Source organism: Colias eurytheme, chromosome 1, assembly GCF_061535395.1.
Source record: "Colias eurytheme isolate Ceu_HAF_F1 chromosome 1, ilColEury1 Martin Lab GWU primary, whole genome shotgun sequence".
Taxonomy (NCBI): domain Eukaryota; kingdom Metazoa; phylum Arthropoda; class Insecta; order Lepidoptera; family Pieridae; genus Colias; species Colias eurytheme.
Genome location: NC_142980.1, coordinates 7,393,251 through 7,407,430, shown reverse-complemented (window position 1 = coordinate 7,407,430; position 14,180 = coordinate 7,393,251).

The following is a 14,180-nucleotide window of genomic DNA, read 5'->3' as shown; positions in this document are numbered from 1 at the left end:
CGAAGTAGCACTGCTGATGTCATTTATCAAACCACAGCAGAATATGACAGCTCAGATGTTTGAAGAGATAGAATATTATGTAGGAGGTACTCTATTCCTTGCTCGAGTTGGTTGATTATGTCACAAGTTCATATTTTTATGAATAAAAATTGTTTCGTTTGATTGTCGGTCGATGGATAGTTATACTGCCCTAAAATTTATTATTTTAATAACTTTTGTTTACTCTATCGTATATCTTCAGTTTTATTAAAATGTTTTGTTTTGATTACAATAGAAGCTTATTTTTAAATTAATTGTATCGTATCATATTTTACAATGAATTTATTTTATATTTTAATTGCTTCTAAGATTCAGGAATGTTTTGCTTTGCTTATGTTTCTTATTTCATTTATTCCCTTCATTATTTTCTTTGTTATCCTATATTTTCTACATCTTTCACGTTGAGAATTTCAAGGTCGCGTCATGTCAATACTGTCACGTCATGTAGTAAGGCGACGATTTTGGTATCTTTGTGTTGGTATCTTTGATTTTGGTATCTAGAGTGTGTGTGCTCGGCACACACACTCTATTTTGTTTATTACGAGACCCTGAATTTATATCACATCCATATTTAGTTGCTCCTTGACTATGACTTGGCACTACCGAGTGACGATTGAAACGTTACCGCAGCGAGCTGTCCACTTGTTCGCGGTGTTTCTGTGCCGTCATCCTTCCTACACCCAGCTTAAGAACAGTTGCCGAATTCCACCGTGTATGCTTTGAATACCAACACGATAAGAATAGACTGAAGGAGGCATTTATACCGAAAGGGAATAGGGCTGCCTCTATGATGCAAGCAATTAAAAAAATAGGTACCTAACTTTAACGAAATATAAAATTAACAAACTTGACTATTAAACCATTGTTAAATATACTTACTATATTATATTATTAATGTGATATGTAGATTGTAGGTACTATAATATACTAAGTATTCAAGCAAACTGAAGTTAAAGATATTACTTATCAATTAATTTCACAATTATTATGTACTTACTCGAGAAATTAAAAAACAACATTAATTTAAAAATTTTGCTAAATCCAATTTGTAGGCTTTAGCACATTCAGTAAATATAATCTTGTTTTATAATATAAGGTTATTTAAACACTTGACGCTTAAGTCTATTCAAAGTAACCAAAGCAAAACACTTATATATACAAATCATTTAAAATGCTATTTTTTAAACATGTCAAACACGATAAGATGAAAGTGAAACCGAATTAAGTATGAGCAACTTCCCATTGCAATCCATCAAAAATATACTTTGAATAACGACTGAGCGACCCTCGCACCGCTTAATGAATTATTGGACCACATAAAATAAAATAAAAAACCATTCACCAGGCTATGACCCTTATTAATTAAGCTATAGAGTTCACTATCGCCCCAAAATCAAATAACTCAGCCAACGTATGTTTGTAAGTTGTAACTTTTTTGGAAGGAAACTAAATCTTCGGTTTACCGTTTAGGTTTCTTAATGGCGTATTTTTTCTTCAAAAATGTATAATAAATTATGACACGCAACACCCATTCCGTGGTATAGTAAATGATAGCAAGTTCTTAGACTTTCAGGATTCCGTCATTTTAGAGCAGAAGCAATTCCTGATTACTGTTTTACGTTGATTTTTGTGATAAATTGCCTAATACTAAAAAAGTAATGCAATTAAAAACCTTATTTTATTTTTTATTAAATTAAGAGTGTTCTTATATTAAGTTTAATATACCTAAAGAGTCACGTATTATATCGTCTGTTACAGAAATATACCAAAATAAAATATGTTTTTATTATGACTGAAAGCAGATCAATTAAATTTGTAAATATGAATCAAGTTAGTAAAACCTAGAAATTAACGTTTAAAAGGTAAAAAAACTCACAAATAAACAACAGCATTTCAATCTACAATTGACTTTGTACCGTACAAAAGAATAATTGACTGATATTTAACCTCGTATTTTTTTCAATAAACGGATCGGGACAGGAATGGTAAATCTCATTTGAGTCACATGGGGTCCATTCGCTTCGGGCGCTTTGTAACACGAGACCTGCGAGGCGCCGCGTTGCGACCATGCGCGACGTCGCAAAAACATCACATCCTCAAAATAATCGTGGTGCACATTTTTTTCCCATACGATCATTTGAGTTTGCAAAATATTAAATAAAATAAATAAATATTCCAGGACAATTTTCATGATTATGAAAACCAGATGGCTGATAAGCATACATAGATATATAATCCTTACTTAATATTATAAATGCGAAAGTAACTGTGTCTGTTTGTCTGTTACTCAATCACGCCTTAACTACTGAACCAATTTGCATGAAATACGGTATAGAGATATTTTGATACCCGAGAAAGGACATAGGATAGGTTTTATCCCGGAAATACAACGGGAACGGGTTTTTCTTTGAAAACGCGGGCGAAGCCGCGGGTGGAAAGCTAGTTTTTAAATAAATATTTATATAGATACATAATTAACACCCAGACACAGAGCAAACATATGTTCATCACAATATTTTGTAAATTGCAAGCAAACGATATCCGATTAAGATTTTGAAGTGAAACTTCTTTAGGCGCGTTGAGAGTAAAATTTCAAAGTCGCGTGACTAAATTCTAATGTGTGTTTGTTGTCCTCTAAAGAAGTTTGTATGCCGCAAAAGTAAAAATTTATTTCTTTTAGATATAATGAATAAATCCAAGATTTCTCTTTGTTATACGTGAAGCAAATTAAAGTCGTGTATTATAATTTAAATTATATGTAACCATTTTCTGTTGTATATGTACGTTGTATATTTTGTTTACATTTACATATTGAAAATTATGTTAATTTAACATATTTTAAGGTTTTAATTAAAAAACTAATTTTCGCAAAGACACGTTGATTTATAGAACTAGGCTGAATTATTAATTTTCCTTATTAATATTAAATTCTCGAATATAATAATATGAAGTTACTATGCTGTAAATCTAGTTGAATGCATTCAAGAAATATCATAAAACATAATTAATTTTTTTCTAATGAAATTGAAAAATAATATCAATGGTCCATTAATATTTTTCAAAATTTTATTTTGATTAAAAACTATGGTTATTATTTTTTTAATATTAGAGACTTAAAATTTGCAAGTCCTATAATTAATTTAATATTTTACATTGTTTTTAAATTGCAATTCTGACATTTAACAGTGTATCTGTACAAGGAAATATTTATATGAAGTACATCACCCATGACAATAAAAATATGATCGTCAATATTTACTTTCTTATATTATTACCTTGTAATGCGAAATATATATTTTTCTAAATTTCACAAAGTTAACGAGCCATAACTTTGAATCACATTAACAACGGGAATATAAACAGAGCATTTCAAATATTAGTGCGTACAGTATTTTGTACAGTTGGCTGTACATACTTCATTTTTTTTGCTCTTTTTGTATTGTGATCAGTTTCAAGTAAAAAGAATAACGGTAGCGTAAGTAATGACTCCAACACACGCCCGCGAAAGTCACTGCAACTTGAAAACGGGCTGCAAATTGATTCAGTCATCGAATTTCATATCTACGATTTTGGTGCGCAGTTAAATTGAGTGCGAAGCTATTGAACTATGCCCAATTGTTGATTGAAGACCAAAGGGGATCGGAGACGAGCAATATTGCCTATTGGATCGTTTGTATACGTCAGAGCTGGCTGAATCGAGATCGAATATGCTTGAACGCAACTGCATTTGTGGATTAATTATTATTGAAGGTTTAAAGTATTCTGTTGTTTTACGATCGTTATGAAATTAATGAATGTTTTTGGACATACTGGAAGTAATTGACATAATTTGTATGCTCTATAATTATAATTCTACACTGCTACTGATTTTCTACTAATCTAAGTTTTTAGCAAATTGCTGCATATATTTTGCAAGTTGTTCGATGTAATTGAGTAACGAATATCCTTCTAAAAATAAGAATGTATAAATAAAATTTTGTAAATACAAGTAAAAGCTTTTAAAATAAAAGAGTATTACATTCGCCAGTATCCATTGGCATTAACAAAAATGAATTTAAAGATAAAAATGTGGCTTTTTAATGATGCAAAAGTAAATTTTCTAGCTACGATTCTTGTTTGACCGATAACTTATAATTTATTTACCATTGATAGCAAACATGTGAGTGCGAGCTATAAATTTCATTAATGTATGAACTTAAGAGAACATAAACAACATTTAAACGTGTTCTGCAATGATTGTTTTTTAAATTAATTTAACTTAAAGAACCTACTTTAACTAACGCAAAAATCATAATTCATTTCACTAAAGTATCGTTGCTGCATTATTATTTTGCTTTTAAAAAAATATCTCTTCATATTTATGAAGTCATTTACGTTTTGTTTTAGCGTGAATTATTTAAAGCAACGCTTGCATAAAATTATCTATACGTATGAAGATAAAGTACGTTAGTGAGAAAGTCAGTGTTTAAATAGTAATAATTTTTATTTACAACTGTGAGTTGTTATCACGCTCCGCTGCCGGTGGCCTTAGTATCTACTTTGAAATCGCAATATGTTAACATTCACAACATTTTCACTTTGTATTACGCTTTGTTGGTTACTGATACTTTGGACGGAAGAACACCAAATATATTAAGACCTTTTATTCAAGTTCATTATGTTAATAAAACCTCAAACTCAAACTCAAATTCAAACATTTATTTATTCAATTAGACTTCTTCGAGAAGCACTTTTGAAACGTCAATACATATTTTTAAAATTTACCACGTTACCTCGTAAATAAATTCCTTTCTTCGCGTAATGTATGCAAAATAGATGTTTATGCTATAAATGGATTCATATGGTTTAATTATAGTAATGTTTATAAATCTATCATCGAAATTACTCTTTAAAGGAGCAGAATACCTAAGTTAATACATTATGCAACCTTTTCGAATAATCATTAAATACCATTTTTAAATTTAATCATTTATCATCTCAATCATTCAAGAATGTATTGTGCGATTTCGATTCAGTCTTGAAATCTTGAAACTGAAACTATACTTTTCTACTCTACGAAATTAAACATACCTACTACCTGTCAAACAAAAAACCAAAAATCTATTTCCATATTTCATGCCAAAATCATAATAAATTTAAAACAATAAATTAATTACAGTTTCACAGTTTACAGTATTTACCAGCGTTAGATATTTCCCATCGCCATCCACGCCCATACAAATATCCACAGATATTAGTTTTACATTCAATAAACATTTATACATAACTATATGTTGACGTTTGTTAATGAGCCTCTGCCCGGGGAGACATGTGTACAATATAAAAGATATACTGACGTTATTCCATTTCCCTTCAGGCTACTATTACTTTTCTCTGAGCTGCATCAGTCAATATCTATTTTGTTGCTTGGCCTCATTTAACAGACATATTACTATCGTAAAGTTTATCAACGTTTATTTAATTCTATTACGGAGTCAATGTCTTATAATAGCAACATAAATCTAAAAGCTTTTTAGAAATTAACTGCAGTTTTTAAATAGAATTTTTAATTTAAAGTATACTATAATGAATAATAAACTAACATACATTTAATAAAAGGCAAAACAATTCGAAATAAATTAAGACCATTAATAAAATATGTTATTATATTAATTGATAGTACTACAGTTTAAAATGTTTATAAATCGGATTTGAAGTACCTAATGAGTAATGACTATAAGCCACTCTATCAATTCTGCGGTTATGCAATACCATTCTGAAATATTCACAGATGTTAGGATCAATGTTCTGTGTCTGCCATTAGACACAGACATTCACATACTAGCATACATACTGGTATATATTACAAAAATTGAATAACAGGTGGTCGAAATGTTACACACGACGATTATAATAGATAAATGGCCGAGATACAGCCAGGCGCCAAAAATAAAACTGCAGGAGATTTTAGGCACATGTCCATTATAGTCTATTTGAATGGCGAATATATTATTTCCTATAAAGTTATTTTAATTGGATTCAAGACATTGTTCAACGAGAACTTGTATGGACACTCGGATAATAATTTAATTTTTTTCTATTACGTCGCTATCAGATCGTTTTAACACGTTCACTGCGGCATGTCCAGTATCGGGCCATCAGCGACTACACCACAGTGCGGCGCCCAAAATCGCAGTTTTCACCGTGGTGCGGCGAGGTTTTTTATATGTTAATCAATGACTAGAAAAGAGACAAATATATTTTTGTGATCACAGTTTGAAGTAGGACTCAATTTCGTTTAAAAATCGTATGGCAAAATATTGGACACACGCATAGAAAAGAAACCGTTTCTTTTGTGTGCGGCATGTCAAATATTTTGCCATGGACAAGCACCTCATGCCGCACTGTACTGCGAGCGCGCCGCGTGTCAATCTCGCATAGTGATGTACCAGGAGTACCAGGACCGCACGCGTCGTTATCAAATTTTTAAATGACAATGATACCTTAGAGGCTTTAGTTTTTTTACTTTCTTTTATTTCGTAGCATAAATGCAAAAATGTGATGACACTTGTGAAAATAATATAAAACATTAAAACAAAAGTTACTGAACAATTTCCTGATAGTACTCTATCAAGTACCTTGTTTTATATGAGTTTTTTTTTTTGTATCGACGATCTCGTTATCTGTTAACAAACAGACTGAAATATACAAAATTGATTTATATCGATATCGATGTTTTATTTTACAGTGTTTCCCATCGCTATTACTGTAAACATGCCGTATCAACGCAGTGCGGGATGGCAAATAATTTTTCACAAAATCAGGGGTTTACATTTTCCCTCATATCTTTTAAACTATTGAGTCAAACTAAAAGCTATTTATGCGGTATATACAAGACTATATATACTATTATCCGAAAAAAAAATTTTTGAAATATCTTGAAATTTCATGAAATTATTAACCTTCAAAGTCAGTAGGTGCGATGTGATAAAAATGGCTCATGACGCACAGTGGTGAACTTGCCAATGTGAAGTATTGAAGACATGCCGCAACAACGGTAAGTTTGGCATTTTATGTGCCGCAGTGAACGTGTTAATAGTTATATATTCGTTGGATATCACGCTCTTAAGACGATCTTGATCTAATAAAAATTATGCTTAAATTATAATATTATAATATACTTATATATACTTTTTTGCCTGGTGTACTCGCATGAAATTACCATATATATTTTTTACGTCATGAACATTAACAATCGGGGCCTGAGAAAACATCTTTATTGTTTACGCTTTAATTTTTTTTTATCGAAAATCGTTCTTTCAAAAAGTGATTTTCATTATTTGCACGATGTTAATTAACCAATCTGACCGTTGAGGCCTACTAAAGTGTCTCGTTAACCATAAATTATATTTATAACGATACAGGTATATCCTTTCACACCGCAATGTAACATTAATTGTCGAGTAGGTAAGGTTTTTGACCTGATATTTATATAATATTATATATATCAATGCTTATTATAACCTTAATTTTTAGGCTAACAGTTATAAAACTTTAATGATGGTTTGGTACTATAATAGTTCTCATATGAAATGTTTCTTTTTATCAATACAGATTTTTAAGCGTCAAAAGTACAAATAGTTATATAATAATCATTTACCTTCTTCCTTACCTACATTTAATCCACTAGACCGAAACGAGATAAACCTGAAACCGCTAGGTACAAATAAAGTAAGTAATAAATAAACAGATAAATCATTATACAGATTTGACTTCAGTTAATTACTCATCTCGCATAATGTTCTCTCGTAAGGCATAAATGTAATATTATATAAAAACAGACATGAAAATAAAGATAGTTCATATCGTTATGACTTATGAAGGATGGCTCTTTATTACCCCTTTCTCTTTTCTATTTGTTATTCGTTCTATAACAAAATAACAAACATCTAGAAATCCCGGAGCTTTTAAATTACCTAGGTTCTGTGCTCGTAACAAGCTAAGTTTTCTACAAGTTTTTCAACTAATGGCTTCATGCTCTTACAGTACTGATTTGTTAAGTTTTTTCTGTTATGAAACATGCACTTCAATCGTTGGCAAAGTTTAAACAAGCTTATTTCGAAATGAATTATTCTATTCGAGATTAAGTGGACGAATATTTTTTATTCTTTGTAACGGCATAATATAAATAAATAAAATATTTCTATTGAATACTATAAGAACTGTAATAGAATAGATAAAGTCGATTATGAGAATCGAACACTCGACCTTCGTCTTACATCGATGAATTGACGCATCGACTTTTGACAAACTCATCTCGGAGGTCAATTTGTCTTTCTAATTACATTTCTCAATTACCACGACAAACGTACTTTTAGTTGTTCAAAATTTAGATACTATTTCATTATGTTTACACTTTTATTATATCGGGACCGTTATGGCCAATTCAGATCTTATATTCGCGTTTATTCTAGGTATAGGAAGTGTAAAAAGAATTGAGAATAATTCAGTTTATTGTATTAAAAGATATAAAATAAATAGACACAAAAATGTACAGTTCCTTAAATTGCTTCCCCTCACATTAAAATGCGATAAATGAATCATCATAATATGCATAAAATAATAAATCATACGGCGTCCCGGTATTTTATTGTTTGTTTAGGAAACGCTAAGAAATTAAATATTTTAATTTAAATTTAATACTTAAGCGTAATTTAACAATTTATCATAACCATGCATGTATTATTTATAAAGTTACTTTATAAAGAGCCGTGGAACAAAGCTAACGGTGTAATACGCAGCCAGATTTTAATAGGCTTTTTCCAATTTTTGAAACGAATGAAATTATTTGGTTTGCTGGTTGGCAAGTTATTAGGGAATAGGAATTATGTTTTATATTGTCTGTGTACAGTTTATTTTACAGTACCTAAACAAGACCAAATTAAAAAGGTATTACGGGCCGAATGTAGATATAGAAATGTTGAAATAGCTTTGTACGAACGTACAAACTGACGTAATGAATAATTTGAATTAATTAAATTTATTTCTATTCGTTGATGACTCAGAGGTTAAGGCCGGTCAAAAGTTTGATGACATGTGTCAGGACAACCGGCGTAAATCGTAATGGAATATAGCATACCACCCAGGACACTCCATACAAAATTATCGTTTTCACAAATCCAAAATAATAAAATTAAGTACTTTAAGTCAATTTGATTAATGTTGTCAATCTTCGTTACGTATCGTCCCTGTAGAAAAATATGGACCATTTTTAGACCGATCGTGCGGGGGAGGTAAGTGTTTACTTTTGGCGGGAGGCGGAGAGTGTCCGTTTAGCTACTATTATGTATTCTGTGCCTAAACCTAAACCCTAGGTTTGTTATAAATAATTATGTATCTGCTATGTCAAAAAAGGTCGGTAAAAAATATTCGGATGAAGATGATGTCATTTTTGAGAAGTATAGACTACAGGCCCGTGTTGAAAAAATTATGGGTCATTTGACCCACCACCTAACCTATCTAGAATGATATAAGAGCATAAAATAATAAGATTCAGCACTATGACGTCACTTGTAAGCTGTCCACCTGGGTGCAGATGAGAATTCGAAGGTTCAGGTAGAGATTTTCTCCCTTTGTCTCCATGATTTTTGTACGGCGTTGCGGAATAATTGATAAAAAGTAGTATAGAAATAGTATGACACAGATGCCGTATAAAATCAAATGACCAAATTTACCCCGGCAACTGTCGAAAAATAAAAATAAATTCCGACTTTGTGGACCACCATTTTTGTACGCCATCTGTGTCATACTATTTCTATACTGCTTTTAAGCCATTATTCCGCAACGCCGTACAAAAATCATGGAGACAAGGGGAGAAAATCTCTACCTGAACCTTCGAATTCTAATCTGCACTCAGGTGGACAGCTTACAAGTGACGTCATAGTGCTGAATCTTATTATTTTATGCTCTTATATCATTCTAGATAGGTCAGGTGGTGGGTCAAATGACCCATAATTTTTTCAACATGGGCCTGTAGTCTAGTACATTTATCCATGGACGCAACGTTAACGACCTACATAAAAATGTAGTTAAAACTAAAATCATTAAGAGCTATAATACCAAACTTTAGATTGATATGTTATATTATGTTTCGGTCGCATTCTATAATCGAAACAGCCCCGCACTAAAGCAATTAAAAATCAAACAATCAAATTTTACAGCGTAACAAAATCGGATCGGATCGCGTTTACTAACCAACAATAAGCCGACGGTGAAACAGTAATAAAAACAAAAAACTAAGTATATAATTGTTGTGTCATAAACGGACGGTCCTCTATTCGATAACTACCGCGGTTTTTGTGGATATTTACAACTAGAGATCAAATACGGGGAGCGGTGACTGAACTAACTTCTAAAATGGAATTCGTTCATATAAATTTCAATGTTCATTTTCCTTGAATAAAACAAGATTGAACGCGCTATCTAGAGCGTTATTTTTAGCTTAAATTTATAAAATTAGTATTTTATAATATTACTGATGTTTCTATAAAACATAATTTAATTATTATGTTTGAGTTTTGTTTCCCTGTTATGAATTTCACTAAAATAAATAAATAATATATTAATTTTTCAATGCTCTATTATAAAAATAGCTTTCGAAAAATAACCGTCTAGTATAAATCTAGCATCTAAGATTAGATACTTAAATAAAAGATTTCACATAGATATCGATCATACTGTGACATCAATTAAAGATAGTTTTTATATAAAATGATTTCAGATATCCTAATTAAAAATGGAAAAAAACAATATTTTCGCCATTCGTAAAATAACAATACATTACAAAATACTGTTATACGACTCGCAAAAATAATTACGATATACGATACATTAAACAAAAAGTCTGACCAAAGGAGATTAACAGTGAAATGAAGTGTTAATTGTGTGGAAACATTGAAAAATGATCAACATACGTTATATAAATAGCCATAAATAATATCTCGAAATTCAGTTTAAATAATAATAAGTGCAAGAGCAGAACCGAAATTAAAAATCAACATGTTATTAATTTTGTGTTCGGTTGAGGTGTGAGACTGTGAGATGAGATCACAGAGGCGTGATTAGAGACGCTGTTGTTTGATTTTATTTTAAGTTCATCTACCTGATACTTAATATTTGAATAAAAATGCTAATAGATTTGTTATCTTATTGAGAACTGTACTTTTATGTAAGCTATATTTTTAGAACTAGTGCAACAAGCTTATTAATTATTTCTAATATTGTTAGTAATGCTTACTTTTGATATGGATACCAGTATGAATATGCATTGGTTTTATTGAATTCATTTGAATGTGTGATGATGTGACACGGATTGGGTACAGATAATTAAAATGGTATGTTCCCCGGATTAGCATTTTATTTTATTTTATTTATTTATGAGAATGTTTGGGCAAATATATAATGGACACGTTATACGTTATAAATCTTTCTCACACTAAATTTAGAATAAATTGTGTGTGTGTGTGTAATATTAATTCGAATTTGTCGAAGTGTAAAAATCAGGTAAACGATTACAAATGTAGGTTCTGATATTCGATTCTGGTTTCTATATACTAAGGCGCCTAATTCCAAGATAACTATAGAAAAATATTTTTGTACATCAACAGCCGCTCCACGCCGGTCTCTGTTCTGAGTTCAATCCAGAACCAGCGTTTGACTTACGAGGCGGTTCTAAATAACTGCCGGCCACTCATTACATTCTCCATCGCTATTTGCATAACTATTGGAATCCCGACCCGACTGTGTGCTTAGAGTGTGATGTATGCTTCGACGGCGCTAAATGAATTTCCTGTCAAACACCATTGTTTTATTTTGCAATCGCCCTTAAATATGAGGTGTAAACAATTGTCAGGGATACGCGATTAATTGTATCAGCTTTTAGCGAGGAGTCTTACTCTTTTTTGTCGATAAATCAATAGGAGTATGTGAATCGTATTCGTGTTTCGTAACATTGCGACGAAGGATTAGACTTTTGGTAATTGGTAGGTATATGTTATATAGTTTAGACGTTCACATGTTATTATAATTTTAAATAAGATAATCTTACCATTTCTGCATTAAAAAGCTCGGTTATAGATGTCTACTGCATTTAGAACTCGAGAAAAATTCGTACCTATTTGTTATTTTGCTTTTATATTCCTTTGGGGAATAAAGAATTTGTCAGTTATTTCTTGTAAATATAGGTATCTAAAGCATTTGTGATTATGCAGTAGAACTTATTACGTTACCTCGGTCCGCGTCAAACAATTATTGATTATAATTATAAATTTTATATCTTAAACTTATAACTAACTCATAACTTTTATATTTATATTTAGTTTATATTACAACGTACACTATTAAAAAACCTTAACCATCAAGTTTAAAATAATTATCTGCGCTAAAAATTAGTTAATAGTATGAGTATTGTTATTTATTTTCCACGATTCATTTGCAATTTCGCACTGCCATTAAAATATAACAGCTTCAACCGTTGATTTTGTTTCATCCTAAGATAACACTTCATTGACGTTATTACTATTTTTTTAAGATCCTCGCTACCGTGAATTTACTACACTCAATAGTACCGATACCGAATTCAAAAACACTCGATGCAAAAAAAAACAACACTCAAGAAGCGGCCTCTCTTGCTCCGGAAAAAAATTAAAATACTGCACCCAATAGTCCTTCAATAAAATCTGTAGGATTTCGTCTTTATTTTCGAAATTAAAAGGTAACAGTTCTTGGAAGTGATCGGTCTGTTTTCTCACGGGGCAGTAAATAAAGACATACGCTCGCATTTGATAGAGTTACCGGTAATAAATCGTTGATTATAGGGTAACCGTCGTCGGGCCGTAAAGGTATATAATATGTTTTATGATGGATATAAATGCACTTGTATGCGTTGGTACTTATGCATATGATGCATTTCTTATTTTGTTTGGGCGTTAATATACATTTAGTTCGAAATTGCCTTGCTGCAATTAAAACAGAGACACTCAGTGGTCATAAAGAGTAAATAGATAAGAAAGCCTCTCTGTTTTACAATTTAAGCTATGTATAATGTATATTGATGACAGCCTTCCCTGGTACAGTGGATAACGCGTGAGCATAGAATCGAGGGGTCCTAGGTTCGATTCCCGTTGGAGACGAAGAAAAAAAAATGTCTCTGTCTGGCAGGACACAGACGGCACCTACTTGTCCATCATAAAATCGATCAGTGATACAGAATGTTATCATATATGTATAATGAATCTGCCCCATTACATACCCTACAGCCTACTAGGAAAACACGGGACTTCACTAACATAATCTTATATATAAAAATGAATCGCAAAATGTGTTGGTAAGCGCATAACTCGAGAACGGCTGAACCGATTTCGATAATTCTTTTTTTATTATATACCTTGAAGTACGAGGATGGTTCTTATGTAGAGAAAACGTAAACATGTACCACGGGCGAAGCCGGGGCGGACCGCTAGTCTTCTTATATATAAAAATGAATCGCAAAATGTGTTGGTAAGCGCATAACTCGAGAACGGTTGAACCGATTTCGATAATTCTTTTTTTATTATATTCCTTGAAGTACGAGGATGGTTTTTATGTAGAGAAAACGTAAATATGTACCACGGGCGAAGCCGGGGCGGACCGCTAGTATATTGATATATATTTTGTTATTCGAGAATACATCACACATTAATAATTATGGTATGATTCAAATTAATGAAAAACCTCTTCGAAATAATAATGGTTAATACTTCAATAAAACCCGCTTGAAAACCTTCGTATAATCAAACGTGGCGTGATATTTAACACTTGTACAATATAATATTGTAATGATAATATTACTTAAAGAGATATTAATTAAAATGGTGTGAGAATTGAGTGCATTGTGTGGAATAAATTGTTGGACTACTAATAAAGTTCAATTTGAAAAGCAAATTGGATTTATTGATATAATTATTAAGTATAAAAGTTCAATCGCGCGAAAAAGCTTTATCGCTACGAAACACTAAAGTGTGTATTAGTTGCTTTTATTGGCACCGTTTTAGTTCCTTTTTTATTCCTCGTATTAAAAATCGTTGTAAAAGTATACTCAATGAATATACCACCTATAGGAAAGT